General features: G+C 43.6%; 1 non-coding gene across 1 annotated transcript; it reads right to left on the reverse strand.

The window, feature by feature from the left end:
* Positions 1 to 2,496: 2,496 nt before the first annotated feature.
* Trnaa-cgc lies at positions 2,497 to 2,568 on the reverse strand. The gene has a single exon. It is a non-coding gene; the product is annotated as a tRNA-Ala (tRNA).
* Between the last annotated feature and the right edge of the window lie 19,467 nt (positions 2,569 to 22,035).

The raw sequence follows: 22,035 nt of genomic DNA on the forward strand, positions 1-22,035 counted from the left end.
CCAGCAGCGTCGTGTGCGCAGGTGTTACCTCCCCAGTATCGTGTGGCAGGTGTGTTATCTCCCGTGAAAGCGCCGTCGTGTGCAGGTGTGTTATGTTATCTCCCAGCAGCGCCGTGTGGCAGGTGTTGTGTTAACTCCAGCAGCGTCGTGTGGCAGGTGTTGTGTTACCTCCCCCAGTAGCGTCGTGTGCGCAGGTGTTACAGGTTATCTCCCCAGCAGCGTCGTCGTGTGTGTGGTGCAGGTGTTGCGTTATCTCCCCAGTAGCGTCGCGGCAGGTGCGTTATCTCCCAGTAGCGTCGTGTGTGGCAGTGCGGCGTTACCCTCCCCAGCAGCGTCGTGTGGCAGGTGCGTTACCTCCCCCAGCAGCGTCGTGTGCGGCAGGTGTTATCTCCCCAGTAGCGTCGTGTGTGGCAGGTGTTGGTTATTTCCCCAGCAGCGTCGTGTGCAGGCAGGGTTATTCTGCAGCGTCGTGTGTGCAGTGTTATCCCCAGCAGCGCGCGTCGTGTGGCAGGTGTTATCTCCCAGCAGCGTCGTGTGGTAGTTATCTCCCAGCAGCGTCGAGTGTGGCAGGTGTTATCTCCCCAGCAGCGTCGTGTGCGGCAGGTGCTATCTCCCAGAAGCGTCGTGTGTGGCAGGCAGTTATCTCCCCAGTAGCGTCGTGTGGCAGGTGTGCTATCTCCCCGCAGCGTCGTGTGGCAGGTGTGTTATCTCCCAGCAGCGTCGTGTGTGGTGTTATCTCCCCAGCAGCGTCGTGTGGCAGGTGTTATCTTCCCAGCAGCGTCGTGTGTGGCAGTGCTATCTCCCCAGCAACGCTCAGTGCTATCTCCTTCAGCAGTGTCGTGTGGCAGGTGTTATCTCCCCAGCAGCGTCGTGCAGGTGTTATCTCCCAGCGCGTCGTGTGTGTGGCAGGTGTTACTTCCCAGCAGCGTCGTGGCAGGTGTTATCTCCTGCAGCGTGGCAGGTGTTATCTCCCAGCAGCGCGCGTCGTGTGTGGCAGGTGTTATCTCCCCAGCAGCGTCGAGTGTGGCAGGTGTTATTCCCCCAGCAGCGTCGGTGGCAGGTGTTAATTCCCCAGCGTCGTGTGTGGCAGGTGTTATCTCCCCAGCAGCGTCGTGTGTGTGTAGGTGTTATTCCCCAGCAGCGTCGTGTGTGGCAGTGTTATCTCCCCAGCAACGTCGTGGCAGGTGTTATCTCCCCTGGTGCGCGTCGTGTGGCAGCGTCTCCCAGCGTGGCAGGTGTTATCTCAGCAGTGTCGTGTGGCAGTAAGAGATTCCCCAGCAAAACGTCGTGTGGCGGTGTGTTATCTCCCTGCAGTGTCGTGTGGCGCTATCTCCCAGCAAAGCGTCGTGTGGCAGGTTATCTCCCCAGCAACGTCGCCGTGTGGCAGGTGTTATTCCCCAGCAGTGCGTCGTGTGGCAGGTGTTATCTCCCAGCAACGTCGTGTGGCAGGTAAGTACCTCAGCAGTGCCGTGGCAGTAGCATTTCCAGCAACGTCGTGTGTGGCAGGTGTTATCTCCTCAGCAACGTCGTGTGTGGCAGGTGCTATCTCCCCAGCAGCGTCGAGTGTGTAGCAGGTGCTATCTCCCAGCAGGCCGTGGTGCACCCCTGCGCAGGTGTTATCGCCCCAGCAGCGTCGAGTGTGGCAGGTGTTATTCCCCAGCAGCGTCGAGTGTGGCAGGTGTTATTCCCCAGCAGCCGAGCGGCAGCATTCCCCAGCAGCGTCGAGTAGGTGTTACTTCCCAGCAGCGTCGTGTGGCAGGTGTTATCTCCCCAGCAGCGTCGTGTGTGGCAGGTAAGCATTCCCCAGCAGCGTCGCGTGCGCATTCCCAGCAGCGTCGTGTGTGGCAGGTAAGCATTCCCGGGAGCAGCGTCGTGTGTGGCAGGTGTTATTTCCAGCAGCGTCGTGTGGCAGGTGTTATCGCCCCAGCAGCGTCGTGTGTGGCAGGTGTTATTCTGCAAAGCGTCGTGTGTGGCAGGTGTTATCTCCTCAGCAGTGTCGTGTGTGGCAGGTGTTATCTCCCCAGCAGCGTCGTTGTGGCAGGTGTTATCTCCCCAGCAGCGTCGTGTGTGGCAGGTGTTCTTTAGCCGCTCATAAGCTTATACATCAAACATCATGATTTAAATTTTGATCAAGGATGAACTACAGCACGATTCTCTCTTTTTTACATCGTTATGGATTATAGATATACACCTTGAAACATGTAGAGGTCCAATCACCCCAGTATGAGACACGTGTGTGTGGCATCACCTAACAGACAGGTTGGTATGTTAGTAAAGAACAGCTATATCTCGCTTCTGTGGTCAGCATGTTTGTGATCAAGGATAGTTTTTGCGTTAAGCCTGTAGAGACATGGGGTTATACTACAACTGCTGGCTCAGGCTCACACCGAATATCAATCACCTCTTGCCACTTCAATGGGGATTCGAACCCGTGAATAATGGACTGCCAGCCAAGAATAATAACCACTCCGCCGTCGTACTCGATATAAAAGATTTTGGAGGAGCCGGGGATTGAACCCGGGACTTCTCGCATGCGAAGCGAGCACTCTACCTCTGAGTTACACCCCCTGTGTATTATAATGTTGAGCCTCACCCCATCTTGTCTTTATGCTAGAGTAACACACATTCACTTACAGGAGCCATTAGTGTAAACATCCTCACGTGAGCGTCATCCTTAAGTGAACCTTGAGTAACTTAACAGTGATATAACTGTAGCACTATTATGGTGATGGTGCCATCGTTCATGTTCATACTGTGGTGGTCCAGGTGACACTGAGTCCCCCCAGTATGTTGCCAGGTGACACTGAGTCCCCCCAGTATGTTGCCAGGTGACACTGAGTCCCCCCAGTATGTTGCCAGGTGACACCGAGTCCCCAGTATGTTGCCAGGTGACACTGAGTCCCCCAGTGTGTTGCCAGGTGACACTGAGTCCCCCAGTATGTTGCCAGGTGACACCGAGTCCCCAGTATGCTGCCAGGTGACACTGAGTCCCCAGTATGTTGCCAGGTGACACCGAGAGTGCCAGGTGACCGAGTCCCCAGTATGTTGCCAGGTGACACCGAGTCCCCAGTATTTTGCCAGGTGACACTGAGTCCCCAGTATGTTGCCAGGTGACACTGAGTCCCCAGTATGTTGCCAGGTGACACTGAGTCCCCAGTATGTTGCCAGGTGACACTGAGTCCCCAGTATGTTGCCAGGTGACACTGAGTCTCCAGTATGTTGCCAAGTGTCGTAGCGTTATAGTTGACGTATCTAGAAAGTGATATTCCACTAATGATTTTTGTTTACTGAACGCGTTTTCACCACCATCCTCACCAGCACCTTCACTAGCACCATCACTACCACCATCGCCGCCACTGCCACCATCACCACCACTGCCACCATCGCCACCACTGCCACCATCACCCCCACTGCCACCATTGCCATTCCCAAAACTACTACTCTCATCGCTACCACCATCACCACCCTAGCTAATGCCACCACCAACACCATTATCACGTATCACCACCGCTACTACCACTATACATCACCACTATCACTAACACCACCATTAACATTACGACGACCACCACATACATCACCATCACCACCACTAACATTACCATCACCACCACCAACTTCACCATCACCATCACCACCACAGTGTCCGTGTCGTCTTTAAGTATGCTGTGCTGTTATAGCTTCCGCCTTCATCCTAAAACAAAAACAAAAAGGGCGAAACAAAATACGTGTAGCTGTTAATGGAGTTGTGTTGGCAATTTAGTGATTCATCTAAATGACGTTCATCACCTAAAAGTTGGAAAGAAAAAATAGAACTTGAAAGTTTAATATTTGGTAATATATTAGTTTGTCCAAGAGATGAAGCAATTTGCACTTGTAAACATGATAATTTCTGGTGAGGTGCAGTGCTGGTAGTAACTATATATTGTATTACCTGGAGGATGGGAGTCACAATTTGGACTTGACATCACCAACAGTGAAAGTTAACAAGACAAATATGAACAGGTCAAGAACTTATGAATACGTACAGTCTATTATGTCAGTTAGGTTCATTGACGTGTCTACTGTAGAATATCGTTATGTGAAGGTGGTCAACTTATCATCAGCACAGTCGTACTCCGGCAGGTAATAACATCCATCCAAATTGGAATGGTTTAGGGATGACTCGCTCCGCTTAAATTGCCTTCATCCTGATGGACCTCTACGATATGGTGGAGAATATGTCTCCACCAGCGACAATAATTGTTACAGGCAGTCTTGGTAGAGGATGACCGTGTATATCTGACTGTCACGATTTGCATTGTCCAGCTAAAAGGAAAACAATTCTCACAAGACAACCAATTAATGATTGTTTTAGGGTCAAAGCGAGCTGCCAACACACAGATAATGTGTGTAATAATTTGTAAATTAAAAAAATACAAATATAACTTGATTTTTCTGAGTATTTTGTTCTAAGGTTGGCTGTCTGGGCCAACATGGTTCTCTGTGTGTCAGTATCTTGCTGATGAGTCGCTCACTACACACACAAACTCCATAAAGGGCCAGAGCAGGAGATGCGAGGTAGCAGGTGGTGGTGGTGGTGGGTTAGGCCGAAATTTGATTTGGAATATCTGGAGCTTAGACTGGCTGGTAGCTTAGGACGACCCACGACCAGGTGGAGCTGAAACACACATGCTGGCAGGTAGTGACGATCCACCTGAGTTACCCACGGCCTGGTGGAGCTGAAACACACGCTGCGTAACCCACGACCAGGTGAAGCTGAGACTCACGCTGGCAGGTCGTGACGACCCACCCGAGTAAACCCACGGCCACATGGAGCAGAGACTCAGGCTGGCAGGTCGTGACGACCCACCTGAGTGAGCACAACAATAGTAGGTAAGCCAGGATCAGCTTATTGCGCCTTCGTCTACAGTGTTAAGAACCTCGCGTGAACTGCGTGGGTATTTGCCGGGCTGGTATTATTTTGCTGTTCATTTTATGTTGTGGGTTAAGACTTTACCCTTGACCTTTGACTCTTACTTGATAGTTTTTTTGGTTAACTAACAAATAAACACAAAATAACACAGCTCTCGTTGGCTGCTGAATAACGATACATTTGTGTAGTTGTGTTGGTCTCTATTGTGGCAACAAATCTTATGATTAGTTTATTAAGAAGATATTTATAAATTTACGTTTACATTTATGATTTAAAAATCAAATTCTCTCTGAAAATGTCTGACTTTTGAGAGTAATGATGGCGGAGGTGTTCATCCCGTCCTAACAGACGTTTGATTACGAAGGGAATTAAGGGCCGCCTCTGCTGCTGAAACAATGAAACTCCTAATTTCCACTTTACCGCCTGAACTCTCAAAGTGATAGTCAAAGGATCCGCCATGGAAGACGTCCTTTGGATAATGAAATTAAGTTTCCCAATTCACCTAATTGTCAGAAATATTGATTACGGAAATATATTTTCAAACGCTATGAAGACTTAAAGATTAATTTAATAAGACCACATGAGGATTTGTGTGTTGTGATACAGAAGCTTCCTGCGGCATGTTGTTTTACGTGTCAGGTAAACATCATCTACCAGGTGTACAGTCAAAGACAAAAGTCGTATCTTGAAATTTGGTGAAAACATATGCCGGATGGCTAAAACTTTTGGTGCGCTCTGCCGTGTGGTAGGGGGCTCTCATAATGTTTCATGAGTTATATTTAATCTTAGGTCAAAACCACGCCACGACTTTTGTCTTTGACTGTACACAGGTGTTTTGGTGTGTCACAATACCAACGTTTGGGACCAGGATGACAGGGGACAAAACCTCACATAAAGATTCTTCTCTACAAATTATCTCTTACACAACACACCCAGAAGGTCTCGCTGCTGGAGTCGCCTCCAGGAATTTCATCTTACTCATAAATGCGCACGGAAAACATTTCTGGCATCTACATGTACTCCGACCTTTCTGGCGGATGTGTGAACCTAAGTTTGTCTCACCATGTACTGTACAGTATATAGTCCTGCTGTATTATGTTTGTGTGGAGTGACAAAGGTTACACAACACGAGATAATTCTTATGAAGAAGTTTATTGATCCTGCTGCTGTAACATTTATTAGAACATATTTATTTAACTATTACACAACTTTGGTCTTTTACTAAACGATTCAGAGATTTTAAATAATAAACATTTTAACACCCAGCACCAGGAAGCACTTAATTTATTGTAAAATAAGATATTTGCCTTAAGAATTTTGCAAGTCAGGAAATAAGAGAGAGTGCGTGCGCGCGTTTGTTTGTTTGTTTGTCTTGTCTTGTCTTGTCTTGTCTTGTCTTGTCGAGAAGACCGATCCTGACTTACGACTTCACTCAATGTTGTAGTGTAGAAAACTGAGGCAGGACACAGCAACAACTTGGCCATGGCTGTGTGTCTGTCCCGGCCAACATAACCCTGCCTTAAGAAGAAGGCAGCAGGGGCCGCCACGCAGGTGTTCGCCTCGCCCAGAATATACTGTATAATGTGGCCATCAGTTATATACGAGTCATTGTTTACCTCCGGGTATGAGGAGCTGTACTTGTTGTTTTGGAGGGGCTGTTGACCTTATGGAGACCAACAGTGTATGTATCATGTATCGTTCCCCAGCTTGTTCTGGTGGGTCGGTGCTCTCAGCAATGTACGATAAAGATGACTTATTCCGTAGGAAGTTGAGCTCCATTAAATAATAGGTACATTACGTGTTCCGTATTTCCTTCATGGGTAACACAGATAGTAGTGGTGGACACACATAGTGGTGGTGGAAACACACAGTGGTGGTGGTGGACACATTGGAGGTGAGGTGGACACATATATTAGTGGTGGACACATATATCACATATATTGGAGGTGGACACACATAGTGGTGTTGGACACACATACTGGAGGTGGACACACATAGTAGTGTTGGACACACATACTGGAGGTGGACACACATAGTGGTGTTGGACACACATACTGGAGGTGGACACACATAGTAGTGTTGGACACACATACTGGAGGTGGACACACATAGTGGTGTTGGACACACATACTGGAGGTGGACACACATAGTGGTGTTGGACACACATACTGGAGGTGGACACACATAGTGGTGTTGGACACACATACTGGAGGTGGACACACATAGTAGTGTTCCGGACTGTTGTTTCTAATCTGTTCCACATTTACCCTGCGTCTGTTCCACACTGTTGACTCGCATCTGTTCCACGTTTATCCCACGTTTGTTCCGCATTTTTACCCCGCATCTGTTCCACACTGTTCCCTCGCATTTGTTCCACATTGTTGCCTCACATCTGTTCTCCATTTACCCTGCGTCTGTTCCACACTGTTGCCTCGAAACTGTTCCACTCCTGTTACCTAATGGTGATGAAAGACAGAGAAACATTTGTTGACTGTTGAAATTTAATACACATCTCTTTCACATCTTTATTAATAGCATTGTTGTGAGTAGTGAATGTTGTATCGTAAAGGTAAGACACTGAGCGGGATATTGACGCCATGTTGAAAGTTATGTAATTTTGACTTAAAAAAGAAGAAATAAGCAGTTGGTGTTAACATGAGTAGTATCTGTATGTGATTTTGAACATGTTATTAGAAATAATCACTTTCTTGTGTTGTGAAGAACACTTACAGTACTTTGAATGGTGCTATAAGATAAGAGACTAAATGGTGGACATTGTTTAGTGGTACAGAAAGGGGATATTTACTAATTGAAATGGTGACAAGTGGTATAAAATAAAAGCAAATGTGGCAATAGTCCAGATACCACCGGCGGACGAGTTAAGCCTAAGAAAACTTTTTTCTATACCATTTTTCGATGCTCTTTGCAGTAGTGATGTTCATTTTCTGGGGAAATATGTACCGGTAGTTTCCCTTTTTTCCCCCAAGAATACTAAATTCCCGCAATAATGGACAGGACCTTGAAGCTAAGGGAAAATGTGGGATTATTAACATTAAAAAATCATAACCTAACCTAACCTAACTCAACCAGATCCACATTGCCTCGCACCACCCTCTAATACACCAAATTTCGGTCTCAAATTTCACCTAGAATAAGAAAATATTCCTAAATATTATGCATGTCATTAAAATTACCAACAAAAACTACAATATACAGTATAAAAAAGTCTTGTTTGTGTTATCTGGATTATAGCCAAAAATGTTAACAAGTGGTTCAAAAAAAATCAATTAGTACATAAATTTAATCCTAACAAATCACAATGATAACAAGTAATAAATACTAAAACGTGAATTAAGATATTAATATGTTAACTCGTGCTCCAGCAACATTACTTTAACAAATTAATAAAAAATATTAAGTGGCACGAAACGGAGTTTATTTTACGAGAGATTAAATAAAAGAAAATTCACTGGGGATGTTAAAACTGTAAGAACCTGTTGATAACTACCAGAACTCTCAGGTGTGAGGTGGTGAGTGCTCCAGTAGTGACACCTGAGCCTGGTGTCGCCTCCACCCTGTGTGTACCAGCAGAACCCAAATCACCACACAGTTTAGATATAATTATTTTATGTTCCGAGAATAAGTCTTAATGAGGCCATTAAAGTCTTAAGAACCACCATTAATCACAGTTGGTATTATAAACCTTGTGATGACTTGGTTGCCTTGGCTGCTTTATGGGTCGTTACTCACTCATTCGTTATCGACCAACAGCTGTTACTGAGGTTTAGTGGTTACCGTTAAACACAGTCATATCACAGACCAGGGCTGCCCGAGGATTACTTTGTAAAAGTAAAAAATAAAATATATTTATAAACAAAAATAAATTATATGTGATATGAGTGTAATTGATTCATTTGTTGAGTAAATGAGTTAGATTATATGGATAATATCTCACTTTAATTAAGCTTTGAATACAATTATTAATTCATGGGCCAGGAGAGAGCGACTTTCCACAACTAATGGTATTTCACTACACTAATACGCTCTGTTGTGGGAAAGTATTAATGAAATAGTACAGAGGAATCACTGTAAAGGACCACTGATGCAAGTTATATGAGGAGAGGAACGTGTGGCGTGTGTGACTGATAGATAATGGTGAGGCAGTATGTGTAGTAGTAGCCATGTTACCACAACACTCAATGTACTGAGATCCACAAAAATATGAGAGAGATAAATAAACAGGATAGGTGTCAGATACCGAGACATTTATATACTTACTCAAACTTTTGGTAAAACATCAGTTATGGTGTAATACTATCCTGTGCAACACTGATTTAACAACCATGTCAGGGGTGTTGGGAAGTAGACAAGATTAAATATATATACTGTTAACACCTGCTTATCCGAAGTTTATCACTACCATTAAATATCCCGATGAACGTTATGAACAATAAAAGAGAATGCACCAAACTGTTAGGAAGGTTGACGATGAAGAAGCAAGCTTTTATGAACGTTGACATGTGTGTATCATTCTCACACTTTGTACTGGATAATGATCAGAGGCAAGACTTAGTGGTGGCCCAGCTGGACAGTTGTTTGTTGTGGTTTGGGTAACAGTGGTTGACCATGACGGGAACATGGCACTAATTTTTTTTTATTCTTCAGTATTATAATTATTCTTATGATTAGTATTTTGTGAGATAACACGAAAAATATATAATTTTTTTCAAGTTTCATAACATATTTTGAAATAATATCGTGTAAACTACTACTTGTAATAATGAAACTTTTGAATTCTACACGATAAGACCGTAATAATTAATAAATCACACACACACACACACACACACACACACACACACACACACGCGCGCGCGCGCACAATTTTCTATACTGAAATATACTGTATATATGTATTTTCACTCATTCTTTTCCTGTTAATTTGATTATTCAATGTAGCAACTAAAAACTTTTTACTAATTTATTTTCCTGTTTGATTATAATTTTTGTAATTGTTTTTTTAATATAAAAATTGCCTGCCGTTATAACAATATAACTACAGGTTATATTGTTCTCACTCCCACAAAATAACACAATATTTTATCACAAGTTGTTCTCACTCCCACAACATAACACAATATTTTATCACAAGTTGTTCTCACTCCCACAACATAACACAATATTTTATCACAAGTTGTTCTCACTCACAACATAACACAATATTTTATCACAAGTTGTTCTCACTCCCACAACATAACACAATATTTTATCACAAGTTGTAACAACCCAAAAAGTTCCAATAAATAAATGGTGTCTTAAACTCATCTTCGCCTGTTTGTGTGAATCTGACGTAAGACTTGTGCGGGGTTGTTGATTAACAGCTTTTAACAAACATTCTCTTACTAGTTATATGATCAACAACAAACATTCTCTTACTAGTTATATGATCAACAACAAACATTCTCTTACTAGTTATATGATCAACAACAAACATTCTCTTACTAGTTATATGATCAACAACAAACATTCTCTTACTCGTTATATGATCAACAACAAACATTCTCTTACTAGTTATATGATCAACAACAAACATTCTCTTACTAGTTATGTGATCAACAACAAACATTCTCTTACTAGTTATATGATCAACAACAAACATTCTCTTACTAGTTATATGATCAACAACATTCTCTTACTATTTATATGATAATCACAGATAAAATGTTAAATAAAATGTATAACAGTCTTCAATAATTTAATGTTAATTGATTGTAATAATAAAACACAACAATTCACTAAGCAATCAAGTAGTCAGTTCATCATTAACTCTCAAACATAACATACAACATTTTTATACAATGATTTACTGCTTTACTTGGTTTACGGTACATAAATACAACATCCCCACTATCCATCAGTGACCATCTTCTGTTGTTGTTGTGAATATATTTTTTTTTGTTCTCTCCCATCACCTTGACCCTTCTTCACCCATTATTACCTCCCATCATCACTTCACCCCTTCCATCATACTTCCCATCATCGCCTCACCCCATCACCAATCATCCTCTTCCATCATCACCTTATCCTCCGTCACCCATCACCACCTCACGCCTCTCACCCATCATTACCTCACTCCTCCCTCACCCATCATCACCTCACGCCTCCCTCACCCATCATCACCTCACTCCTCCCTCACCCATCATTACCTCACTCCTCCCTCACCCATCATCACCTCACTCCTCCCTCACCCATCACCTCACGCCTCCTCACCCATCATTACCTCACCTCACCATCACCTCCCTCACCCCATCACCCTCCTCCCTCACCCATCATTACCTCCACGCCCTCACCCATCATCACCCCACCTCCCCACCCATCATTACCCCCACCTCCTCGCCTCCCTCAACGACCATCATCACCCCACCTCCCCCTCACCACATCCCACCCCCTCACCCATCACCTCACCTCCCTCACCCATCATCACCTCCACGCCTCCTCACCCATCATCTCACCCTCCCCACCCATCATCTCACCTCCCTCCATCATCACTCCACGCCTCACTCATCATCACCTCACCCTCCCTCACCCATCATCACCTCACGCCTCCCTCACCCATCAACACACTCACGCCTCCCTCACCCATCATCACCCTCACTTCCACCCATCATCACCCCCACCTCCCTCAACCATCATCACCCTTCCCTCACCCACTATCATCTCACCCCTCTTATCATTTAACACATCACCACCTTCAATTTCAACCTCTCACTCGCCCAACATTTTTCTTGTCTCACCTCCTCACTCATCCCTCTCTTCTCGCTTCTCTTGTCTCACCTCCTCACTCATCCCTTCTCTTCTCGCTTCTCTTGTCTCACCTCCCTCACTCATCCCTTCTCTTCTGCTTCTCTTGTCTCACTCCCTCACTATCCTTCTCTTCACCTTCGCTTCTTTTTGTCCTCTCACTCATCCCTTCTCTTCTCGCTTCTCTTAGGTGAGAATTTGGTCTCTATACGGAATGAAATACCATTATATATATTCACAAGATTCCCCCCCCCCTTCCATTCGTCTCCCTTGTGGTTACCTGTGAAGCCCTGTTCCACCGTGTTGTTTTTGTTGGTGTTGTTGTATTTGTGTCTCTTTATTGTGATTCTCGTTCGTCGTTTGTTTGGTGGTGGCGGTGTTAGTTGTCCTGCGTCTCACCGTCACATCTTCCATCTCCCCTTCCATAACTTCACCCCTCCATAATCAATCATGCCCTCCCATCATACTTCGCAACCATAGCACTTCCGTCTTACCGTCCCACATCTCACCCCCCATCTCACCGTATATTGTTTTGTAGTTTACATAAAACGTAATTTCTTTCTTACACACACACACACACACACATAGAGATGAATGTTAGACGGATGTGTAAGTACCGGATGTTTAGGTGTCCCGGCTATGTTGTACCTCACTACAGTATACAACATTACAACTCGTCGACGGACCACATAGAACAGGGACCAGCGGAGTCGTACGTGTAGTGGTCTGGTGCTGCTTCAGTCATGGAGATAATCGAATTTCCAGTCGGTTTCAACCTGACTGATCACTCATTCAGCTGAGGACTGCTGACCCTGGTGCTGACGACATGAATCCTTTACTAGAAGTTGTTTTTGAGGGAAATGTTTCGCCCTGTGTAGAGAAACAACCCAGTGACCTTGTGTGACCTTTTGCAAATAAACTTTCCTAACTGTAATGTTCTCATGTTTCCCTAAATTAAAAATTAAACAAATAGACAACTGTAAATCAGGTGGGAGAAAGTTGTGTATGTCAGTTCATTACAGGAAGATTAGGTAAATGTGAAAAATTTTAAAACACACACACACACACACACACACACACACACACACACACACACACACACACACACACACACACACACCCACGCTCACACACACACACACACACACACACACACACACACACACACACACACACACACACACTCAATCAATCAATCTATCTCTCACCACATTTTTACCTCATTAGTATTTCATGTCTGCATCTCTCTCTCATTTTACCCTATTAATATTTCATGTCTGCATCACCGAGGTACTACAATTTTAAACTCTGCCGGGGTGAATTATTCATCGTGTATTAGTGGACCAGCAACATAAGTCCCCAACACCTCGGCCACATCTGGTCTGTTTTAAGGGGTGTTAAGAGGTGAATAATTTACTGCCTCTTTTATTCATCATCATCATCGTCCCGACACCTGGATGACTCAGGTATAATTATATAATATAAATCATTCATTGTTTCTTGTCCCCGAGGTGTAAGCCATCAACTCTGGGGTCAAGATAAAGTATTCAACACGTCATTAAGGTCTTCACTCACAAAGTCATACAAGGTGGATGGTGTTCAACAAATGGTCGCCTCACAGCATCATGTTGCCTCAAACTGGGTCCTGAGCCTCACAGCATCATGTTGCCTCATACTGGGCCCTGAGCCTCAAAGCAGTATGTTGCCTCATACTGGGTCCTTAACCTCACATCAGCATGTCGCCTCATGTTGAACCTCACAGCAGCATGTTGCCTTACACTGAACCTCGCAGCAACATGTCGCCTCATACTGAACCTCACAGCAGCATGTTGCCACATACTGAACCTCACAGCTGCATGTTGCCTCATACTGAACCTCACAGCAGCATGTTGCCACATACTGAACCTCACAGCAGCATGTTGCCTCATACTGAACCTCACAGCAGCATGTTGCCACATACTGAACCTCACAGCACCATGTTGCCACATACTAGGTCGTGAAAACTTTAAATATTCAGTCAATATATTAAAGGTCCAGCACAAAGGCAGAAAGTGTTTACACATGGTAGATCACCTGGGCGCTGTCTGGTTCTCCCACATAATAAAAATAAACTTTTCATCCACGTTTTAATAAGACATGTTTGGAGTCTTCTCTTTTACGGTGAGTTAAGGAAGGTCTTTATCATGACCTCTCGGCCACTTGAGAAAGGTCAACTTGATGCTAATATGATCCTTCGTGTATACATCTTGGTATTTTCTGGGGTAATAGTGAATACGAGGGTAAGGTCCTCGAATTTGGCGGCGGCGATGTTGGTGGTGGTGGTGGCGGCGATGGTGGTGGCGGCGATGTTGGTGGTGGTGGTGGCGGCGATGGTGGTGGCGGCGATGGTGGTGGCGGCGATGGTGGTGGTGACGACAACGACGATGTTGGTGGCGACGGCAATGTTGGTGGTGGAGGTGTCGGCGGCGATGTTGGTGGTGGTGTTTGCGATGTTGGTGGTGGTGGCGGCGGCGATGTTGGTGAGGTGGAGGGAAGAGGCTGGCTGGACACCTTCCTTCACCAAGGTGTACAACCTGGAGCATCCATTAATTACCTCCCATGGTCTCGCCAGATAATATATCACCATGACAACCTGGCGACGTCTTAGCACAGCAATTTGTATTATCATAGTGGTAGGTGGCTGTATTGTGTGTGTAAATACATTGTGTATGGGTGTAAGTACATAATATATGGGTGTAATTACATTGTGTTGGTGTACGTAAATAATGTGTGGGTGTAAGTAATGTGTGGGTATAAGTAATTACTTAGTGTGAATATAAGTACATAATGTATGGATGTAGGTACAGCTGGGGACCAAATTCCCTGGACACTTGGTAGTGTCTGGCCTATAGGTACTTGAGGATCATTATATGAAGGGGATTGGAAGTTTCTCTTTGTTAAGGATTTTCTTTTCCCTTTTGTGGTTCCGCCATAATATGTGATGAAAAGCAGCGTTATTAGATATAAACTAATCATATATACGACCCAGAATTAGATGCCAGATATTGCCAAGTGTTTGGGGAATTTTGTCCGCAACTGTACATAGTGTGTGGGGTGTAAGTACATAGTGTATGGGGTTGTAAGTACTGTACATAGTGTGAGGGGTGTAAATATATAATATGTGGGTGTAGATACATAGTGTGAGGGGTTTCAGTACATAATAAGTGGGTGTGGATACAGAGTGTGTGGATCATGGTACACTTGGTAAAATAAAAGTATCTGAGGAGGCGTCCGGTGAATTTGGAACTGAACAATCCTGTTGTCTCGCTTGGGTTGGTAGTCGTGATTGTGAGGCATTTCCTGCCTATTATGGTAGGCCTAATTTAGCTATTTGACTGGTAATATAAAATTAGTTCGTTGTAATATGACTGGTGAATAACAGTATGCCTCATGGGCCTTTAACAAAAACATTCGTTCTTGGTGTCATTTTGTTTCGTACATGAATTGTAAAGATAGTTTTTTTACCGAGTGTACAGTACATACAGTAGTGTGTGGGTGTAAGTACAAACTATGTTGGAATAGAAAGCTGTATGAAAGTGTATGGAGGCACTGTGAGGATTTAACCCGTCACCTGTGATAAATAATAAGCGACTTATGACCGAAAAACTGCTACACAGGGCCATTTTTTGCTTACAAATCCTGTATAAATATAAAAACGAAGTGTGAGAATCCGAAAGTATTCTCTTTTTTTTCCTAACATTTCCATAATTCCTTAAAATAACTGAAGGAACGGGAAAATCACCTGTGAGCCGACATTTTTCCATTTCATTTTTTGGGGTCACCTTAGGGTGTGTGAGTGAACAAAGAGGAGGGTGATGGAGGACAATCATTGGGTGGTAGAGTAATGTTTTGTACTTGAGGGCACGAGAGAGAGAGAGAGAGAGAGAGGACTCGTTAGAGAGAATATACAGCCTCGCTCACACTAAAACCAAAACAATATCACAGTGCACAATATCACTTCGCGTTATATAAATGCAAAACTCAGTAAAATATGGTTTTAAGAAAGATCTTGGAAGCTATTACCAAAAATAAGTGTGGTGAGAATAGTTCAGAAAACAAAGATAAAATGAACCAGTAAAGTTTTTCTGAGTTTTCCAGTACTGTAAAACGTGTTTATTGTACTGCAGAATGTGTAACTGAACGGTGCTTGCATTTAAAAATATTACTTTCTTGGTACAGTATTTCTGGGACGTTATATGACCTTCGTGGCATATCTGAAATATTGTATGGCATTCGTGGTATATCTGAAACAGTATATATGTGACTTTCGTGTACTATATACCCGCACTTTCTAGTAGCCCTTGTATACATCTGGAGACCCTCATTTTGTATACCAAGGCTCGGTGAAGCTTTATTGTGTAATAATTGTGATTATTTTTTTCTTATCACAAGTACCGATTAAATTAAAAGCTTTGAAGGAAACTAAGGTTTATTAGTCGAAATAGTTGTTGGTTATATGTATAGTTTATTTATATCCAGTATTACCGTCATCAAGAAATACCAGTCAGTCTCTGCTCTATATGAGGAAGACCAGCAGCTGAGGGGTACCTGGTACTTCCTTAACTCTTCCTGGCACATACCGCTTCGAGGGTGTGGCTATCCCTTCATCTACTACTTCAGTGTTGTGCTCGTCCTTGATAGGGGAGTGTGTTGGGCTGGAAGGCAGGGTATTGGGTTTTACACATCCGCAGGTGCCTCTTCCGACTGTATTTTACTCCTCTGAAAGTTGATATTGGGATAACTCGTCCAAACTTGTCTCTGGACAGACAAAGTTATCCGTGTTAAGGCGAGGGAGAACTTTTTGTTTCTTTATAACTTTTTTTGGCCGCCTTTAGAATAGAAACAAACATTTACTTTGTTTTTGTTTTGAACCAATGTTATATATCAAGTTGAAGTAGAAGATGGAACTTTATTGAGTAAACCTATGAATGGTAATGTTATATATGTATCAGAAGAAACCTTAAGGGACACATCAACTAAAGGCGTGTTGACAGGTAGTCGTGGGTGACGAAGTGAAACATGTCATATAGGAGTTTTATTTTCTAGAGATAGTGAGACATTGAGGTAGTGAGACATTGAGGTAGTGAGACATTCAGGTTTTATAGCGAAATGGTAATAATTATTTGTAGTACTCAGAAGAAAGATTTTCTGAGAGATAGACAAGATGTTGAAAAATATATAATTAGTTAGAGAGGGGAGATGTTTGTAGTGAGTGATGACTTCAAAAGATTACCTTCACGAAAAAAGAGAACCACTCGAATATAGGTTAAAGAAAATATAATAAATAACTTGAAAAAACTAACTTTTTATTCACACTTCGAAACTCAGGCATCTGCATTTTTATATTCATTCAGGATAATGTGGGTGGAGAGCACTTGAGGGAGAGGTGTGTGGCATTGTGGTCGTGAATACTTAATACTTCACTACGACAACTGCTTCCGGGGTCTCTCTCTCTCTCTCTCTCTCTCTCTCTCTCTCTCTCTCTCTCTCTCTCTCTCTCTCTCTCTCTCTCTCTCTCTCTCTCTCTCTCTCTCTCTCTCTCTCTCTCTCTCTCTCTCTCTCTCACAGAACACAACACAACACAACACAACAACACACCCCTCACTCTCTGTTAAGTTTCCCTCATCAGCAACATTACCAATTTTCTTAACGGACCAACACAGAATATATTATCATGTGACATAATATACATTGATGGCAGTAATATTGGGCACATCCCCTGCTGACTCTGTGAACCCCGTCCTTCATGGTGTAAATGATACGTGTTTAAAAGAGTTTGTCCCCATTTTTGTATGGATAAAAAACCTGTAGTAGTCACGTATCACTCAACACCTGTAGTAGTCACGTATCACTCAACACCTGTAGTAGTCACGTATCTCTCAACACCTGTAGTAGTCACGTATCACTCAACACCTGTAGTAGTCACGTATCTCTCAACACCTGTAGTAGTCACGTATCTCTCAACACCTGTAGTAGTCACGTATCACTCAACACCTGTAGTAGTCACGTATCACTCAACACCTGTAGTAGTCACGTATCACTCAACACCTGTAGTAGTCACGTATCACTCAACACCTGTAGTAGTCACGTATCTCTCAACACCTGTAGTAGTCACGTATCACTCAACACCTGTAGTAGTCACGTATCTCTCAACACCTGTAGTAGTCACGTATCTCTCAACACCTGTAGTAGTCACGTATCACTCAACACCTGTAGTAGTCACGTATCACTCAACACCTGTAGTAGTCACGTATCACTCAACACCTGTAGTAGTCACGTATCACTCAACACCTGTAGTAGTCACGTATCTCTCAACACCTGTAGTAGTCACGTATCTCTCAACACCTGTAGTAGTCACGTATCTCTCAACACCTGTAGTAGTCACGTATCTCTCAACACCTGTAGTAGTCACGTATCTCTCAACACCTGTAGTAGTCACGTATTTCTCAACTTCCCACCTCCCACTGGCCACACCTCCCCATCCCCCACTGACCACACCTTCTCCCCACCCCTTGCTGACTACACCTCCTCTCCACCTCCCATTGGCCACACCTCCCCATCTCCCACTGACCACACCTCCCATCTCCCACTGACCACATCTTCTCCCCACCCCTTGCTGACCACCTCTCCACCTCCACTGACCACACCTTCTCCCCACTGCACTGCTGACTACCTCCTCTCCACCTCCCATTATTACACCTCCCCATCCCCTGACCCCACCTTCTCCCCACCCTTTTGGCTACACCCCTCCTCTCCACCTCCCCGGTGGCCACACCTCCCATCTCCCATTGGCCACACCTCCCCATCTCCCACTGACCACACCTCCCCATCTCCCAGTGACCACACCTTCTACCCACCCCTTGCTGACTACACCTCTCCACCTCCCACTGACCACACCTCCCCACCCCTTGCTGACTACACCTCCTCTCCACCTCCCATTGGCCACACCTCCCCAACTCCCACTGACCACACCTTCTCCCCACCCCTTGCTGACTACACCTCTCCACCTCCCATTGGCCACACCTCCCCATCTCCCACTGGCTACACTTCCTTTCTAACTCCCCCCACCTGCTACCTCCTTCGCTACACCATTAAAAAAACAACAACAAAAAACAACGAAAAGAATCTTGGGAAAGTTTAGCAAATTGTCGTCGTCTAATTGGCTCGAAAATGCAATTCCCAAGTCAAGCTGCCGAGAGTTGCTACATAAATCACCATCTAAAAGACTCACCCGGATATAATACTCGAAAATTATGGTCATTTATATCTGGTAGGAAGCAATAACCGTAGTTTAAGCCCTTACACTACTTTTTTTTATCCTTTTCGACAGTCATATCTTGCATTTATATGAGTAGTGGCTCTCTGTTAGACCAAGTATATTGTAATGGTATTTGGTTCATTGATATAATCAGTTCGTCATTGTTTTAATATTTCATTTGTATATCAGACGATCTATCTCTAATTTGTCACTTTTACATCACCGTTTGTGTAGTTATTGTAGTGTGGCTGTGTAGTAAGGTGTGTTAGTCTCTTTGTTTTCACTTTTAATCGCAGCACACATCATTCCTTGCCCTGTCTCTTAGTTCTATACTGTATATTTTGCCTTTGGTTGAGGTTCATTATCATTCACTTTCATTCCTCGCTCTTCTCTCCTATGAAACTCCCTTCTTTCTCACATCTTTCTTTACCCTGTAGCTCCTTCTCCCCCTTTGTACTGTACCAGATCAGTTTACCTTAAAGAGAAGTCATTTAATCAATAGTAAGAAACACGGTTAGTACCAGGTAACAAAACGTATAGACTGGTAATTATTTTCCCGTTATTTTGATACATTTTCCTATAAGGATAAACCCTTAATGTAACACAAGAGTTAAATTTTGAAATAATGGAAAGCAAATTCAAATCTAAAAAAGTCAACAAATAAGTTGAAATAATAAAACGTCCTTTTTTTTGGTGTCATTATGTGATTATTTGCTTTGTTTGCCAATAGTATAAATTATTCCAACTAAATCAACAGTTGTTAAAAATAGTTGTGACTATGTAACAATTGAGTTACAAAGAATTACACTATTAACCTGTATAATAAATAACTCTTAGTGAATTATGTAGTCTATTATTATCTTTATTTATACAGTAAGTGTCGGCATAATTGGGCTTTAATCTCCCAAATGAGTTGACTTTATAGAATATTTATTATATAATGTTAATGTGGTGTTTTTTTTATTCACCTGATGAACGTGAGAGGAACCACCTGACATTAATGACCTACGAGACACCACCTGACATTAATGTCCTACGACACACCAGCCTGATATGAATGACCTACGAGACACCTGACATTAATGACCTACCAGACACCACCTGACATTAATGACCTACGAGACACCACCTGCCATTAATGACCTACGAGACACCACCTGACAGTAATGACCTACGAGACACCACCTGATATGAATGACCTACGAGGCACCACCTGACATTAATGACCTACGAGACACCACCTGATATGAATGACCTACGAGGCACCACCTGACATTAATGACCTACGAGACATAACTCCAGCAGGTGAATTACCCAGACGGTTCTCTCGTTGAGTAGTTAAGAGTTGACCTTCATGATAAGTGGACGACCCGGATCTTCCTTCCTGGCGGCGGGAGAGGTTTTTTTTTCTCTTGGTAAATGAGCGAGGAAATTAATTAGCTTTACCTCCGTTGGCTTTTTCTCCACTCCTGTCCATTACCATCATCACTGACTTCTCTTCCAGTAGCCTCTCCACCACTGACTTCTCCTCCACCACTAGGCACTCCTCCACTACTGATCTCTCCTCCACCACTAGGTACTCCTCTACCACTGATCTCTCCTCCACCACTAGGTACTCCTCCACCACTGATCTCTCCTCCACCACTAGGTACTCCTCCACTACTAGGTACTCCTCCACCACTAGGTACTCCTCCACCACTGACTTCTCATCCACCACTAGGCACTCCTCCACTACTGATCTCTCCTCCACCACTAAGTACTCCTCTACCACTGATCTCTCCTCCACCACTAGGTACTCCTCCACCACTGATCTCTCCTCCACCACAAAGCACTCCTCTACCACTAGGCACTCCTCCTCCACTAGGCACTCCTCCACCACTGATATCTCCTCCACCAATTGGCACTCCTCCACCACTGATCTTTCCTCCACCACTTGACACTCCTCCACCACTGACCTCCCCTCCACCACTAGGCACTCCTCCACCACTGATCTCTCCCCCACCACTAGGCACTTCATCCAACTAGCCTCTCCATCACTACCCACTCCTCCACTAGTCTCTCCACCACTAACCTCTCCTCAACCCCAGCCTCACCACCATTAGGCTCTCCATCATTAACCTCTCCTCCACCATAAGCCTCTCCACCACTAACCTCTCCACCATTAGCCCCTCTTCGTTATTTCAAGATAGTCGGGGCCAATCAGCGAGTCATCAGCCCTGAATGTTACAATATTTCCCTCCCTCCTGCTTTTCATCAATGCAATCTTACGCATGTGAAGTTCCATTCAATTAGCTTCTTAAGAATTGGTTTTATATATAGTACGACTAATGAGGTCTTGACTCTAATATTTTCATTTTATTTATTTTTTATTTTTTATTTTATTTTTATTTTTTATTTATTATTTTTTTGCGTGTGGACTCAGGCAGATGAAGGTATGGTTTGTCTTCCCGTGCATGAGTGTGATGGTGCTTGATTAAGTGTTCCGACTACCTGTGTTAATTGTTAAAATATTGTTTAATTTAATCGATGCGCCATTTAACTATTGCCTGAAGTTTTGTACCGCTATTTAGGATGATGGAAATTTGCATCGACTTGTACTCTTATAAATCTTGGGATTTGTCCGTTGATATGGTTAATAAGTAAAATATGCAATGAAAAGCGACAATGTTCTATATCTTTTTTAACTCCTGGGGCTTAATTTTTGATGTGATTACCTAATAAAATAAGAAATGAAAAATATAATACTGATTTATACTTGTTCAATATTTGAGATTTGACTTTTGTGAAATAATTGTAGCGTTTTTCTGAGGAGTATAAAGCTGTTTATTGTCCTTCATAATTGTTTATCTTCTATGTGGGCTGTATGTAAGAGAGCTCCCTCAGGTGTTAAGAAGAGGAGACGAAGAGGAAATGAAGAGTGTTAAGAGGAGGAGGAGGTTAAAAAGAAGAGGGGGAGGATGTTAAGAAGAGAAGAAGAGGAGTGCTAAGAAGAGGAGTGTTAAGAAGAAGAGGAGTGTTAAGA

This window comes from Homarus americanus, unplaced genomic scaffold (genome assembly GCF_018991925.1).
Source record: "Homarus americanus isolate GMGI-L3 unplaced genomic scaffold, GMGI_Hamer_2.0 scaffold367, whole genome shotgun sequence".
Lineage (NCBI taxonomy): Eukaryota > Metazoa > Arthropoda > Malacostraca > Decapoda > Nephropidae > Homarus > Homarus americanus.